At 33.3% G+C, this 3,211-nt stretch overlaps 1 protein-coding gene across 1 annotated transcript in view; it reads right to left on the bottom strand.

Annotated features, from left to right (window-relative positions):
• Positions 1–2,950: 2,950 nt before the first annotated feature.
• The window catches only part of LOC125503811, a gene marked incomplete in the record, with an annotated part of 729 nt that continues 468 nt past the window's right edge, over positions 2,951–3,211 (bottom strand). Inside the window, 1 exon segment of the mRNA XM_048664721.1 lies at positions 2,951–3,211.

The raw sequence follows: 3,211 nt of genomic DNA, 5'->3' as shown, positions 1-3,211 counted from the left end.
TTGACCCCTGTATACTATTGCATATTCAATTATTTGCTTTGAAAGCTAAAAAAATACTGCTACTAGGTAAATAATATTTACCTAGTATCGCTTCGGGGGCAAAATTACTTTGACGTCCGTATGTAGGGCCCGCGAAGAACTGATTACTTCGCTTTTACTGTGTATTAAAATTCTATTTACATATATTGAATCGCATTTTGGTGTCGACTAATATTTGAATAATTGTACTTTTACACCCAGTGTTTGTGTGGTGAAATAAGGTGACATGTATCACAAATTGTAAACCACTGATTTTTTATAACTAAATTGCACTAAAATGCGCTGTAATTATCTTATTGACAATTGACCATCAACTTTAAAGGCCTAAAGTAGTTTCATTTCCCTAAACGTGTTGTGAGGATTCCAGCAAAGGCATTAAAAATATTGTTAACAAAATAATTTTTTGTCATACAATTCTAAAGCTGCAGATCCAGTGTGAAACAAACACAGTGCCTTCCATTTCTTATAAAACTATAATATACAAACTGCTAGTTCTTTGCTTATAACACTGAATAACCAGACTTTCATCTACACGTAGTAGTCACAGATTACCTTGAATGAGTTTCAGTTTTCCTCACAAAAATATTGTGCAGCGTTTCGCAATTTGAAAGCGGCAGTTGCTTGTTCTTGGCACTAAGATACACACTTTTTCTTAGCATTTGCTCGAGGACTGTTTACTCTTTATGCTTTACATTATTTCACTTTGTACTGCTAATTCGTATTATTCCTCTATTTATTTAAACTAGAGAGTTTATCAATAATGTTAACTAAGTTGTTAGTGAGTATTTTCATTCACCAAACGAGAGCAATTCAAAACTAATATTGCGTATTTATTTAATAGAAGTTTCTTTGCACGGGGACTCTCAAGTCATAATTTATGCCGTGCAAATTAATTCAACAAACCAAGCCTCCATTACCCAACCTAAAATTTAGTGTCCATAACGTATCAAGAATGCGTTTCCGTTTGGCATAAATATTTAACAAAAGGCATTGTTTACTTTTGCACTGCACTTGGATGTACCTAAATTGTGGGAGAATTGGTTCACTTTAGTCCTTTACATAACCATCGCCAATTAAATCTGAATGCAGTTTTAGTGGATAAAACGTATGGAGTAATTATTTCATAAACTCGGCTTATTAACGTGAAGACATTAATCTTATAGTCAATAATAATTAGTGGGAAATTTATGTAAATAAAATACAATTTCTTTGCTTTTAAAAAATAGACCAATATAACATCTATATTGTCCAAGCCAATACAAACGAGATGTCGAATAAAATATTTCTCTCAAACCATTCGAAGCTTTCCTTTCAGCATTACAAGAGATTTACGGAAATCATGCAGATGTCGCAAGCTCTCCGTGTTTGAGTTGCTAATTTGAAATGTCTCGAAATTCCCTGTTCTGTTTAATTTCTTGATATTTTTCAAGCCAGTATAGTGAATACGCGACTAGATGAAAAAGTTTCGGAGCTCGAACTTGTAAATTAATTGTATGTCTTTCTAATTTTGCTCAGTGAAGTTTCTTAACAAGTTTACTAGAACTAGGGACGGTCCCGTATAATTTAATTTTAAAATGTCTATTTCTACAAGGCAGCGTATGGACAAATTGAATTATTTGTTGTGTTTCTCTTAGGAGATCATGCTTAATTGAAACGAAAGCTATAATTAGTTAGTTGAATTCGGATAAAAGTAAATGGTATATTTATTAGAGCGATTGGAAGTAGCCATGTAGGTCTTCAAGGGCACTAGTCAACAAATTACGGAATTTCTCCGCCAAATGTATATTAGTTTGGTTAACCACGTAAAAGTTCCATCATATAATAAGGTTTCTTGTAAACAATATTCGCATGTGCAGTGCAACATGTGCTACATTTATTTTTCTTTTGTTATCATTTGCCCTATTTGCTCATTGTTTCTTAATGTAATTTTGAAAAGTGTTACATTACTAAAGAGGGTTCATAGTTTTCCGTACTAGCGTCTTTACGAATTAATAAGTAACACAAGATACTCTTGAAGGAAGGAAAGCGTATTACAACTTAATATAAAATTTACCTCTGGGAAGCGTTCCTACGTCACAATAGTGGTAAGAAGAGGCACAATCAGGATGTGTGAATATTTTAAGACTTCTACATTGACGTTTTGGCAAAGCCTTTGCCACTGATCCCAAAAGGTTTTGATGAAATAAGAAATTGTCAACTAAACCTACACAGGTATATTGAGTTGCTTATTACGTGATAAAATGGGTTGATATATTTTGTTACATTCGCGATCACGATGCGAATTAGCAAAGACCAGATTTTGCTCATGAAGAAATTAATAGGGAACAAATTTAATGTAAAATGTACCACCTACAAGGGTTCTACGTTAGCCTGTGATGGAAGTGGTATGAAGGCATTCTATCGTGAGGCGTGAATAAGTTATACTTTATATTACGTTTTCCCCCCGAACTATTTTTCGAACTAACTGATAAAAAGTATAGCACAATTGCATGAAGTTAAACTATCGAAAAGTAAATATAACTAAGCTGTTTAACATTAACTAAGGTAAAAGTTATATTCTGGGTTCTTTTGTTTTATTTCAAAATATGTCATCTGCTGCGACGTGTTTACGACGAATTCAATATTGTGTCATATTCTTTTTATTTTGTTTTCGATTGTCAATTGTATCTTTTTTACTTTATGTTTTACCTATACATTATTGGCTCATAATACCTTAGAGATGAAACATATAATAATATCCATAACAACCGCAGGGCATTGTTAGCGGGCATTATAGTATAACGCCCGCTTATAATGCCCGCTCATAATGCCCGCTCTTAATGCCCGCTAAGTTAATTTTTATAAAATTGTTATTGTCTCGCGTTGACATTTTTCAAGTTTAAACCACAAAAAACAACTGAATAAAAACAAATACCCGTGAACTAAACTTTATCTCCAAAATAAAAATTACAATTTTCAAACGTCCCTGAAAATTAAGCTGAACCGACAACAGAATGGTCCGAGCTTCTAGGAGTGATCTTCTTCTGTGTCTCGCACATGTTTGATAACGAACATTCTTCCCTTAGTTCCTGATGTTAATGATATTCTATTGAAGAATTCCCTGCTACATGTTCCCGTGAAGATACTGAACTCGCAATCATTTCAGCAACCTTGTTTTTTGAAGAGGTACTTT

Source organism: Dendroctonus ponderosae, unplaced genomic scaffold (genome assembly GCF_020466585.1).
Source record: "Dendroctonus ponderosae isolate FM_Combo_2020 unplaced genomic scaffold, Dpon_F_20191213v2 Dpon_F_20191213_3, whole genome shotgun sequence".
Classification (NCBI taxonomy): Eukaryota; Metazoa; Arthropoda; class Insecta; order Coleoptera; family Curculionidae; genus Dendroctonus; species Dendroctonus ponderosae.
Note: the sequence above shows the minus strand (reverse complement) of the source record. Positions and strands in the feature narration are given on the sequence as shown.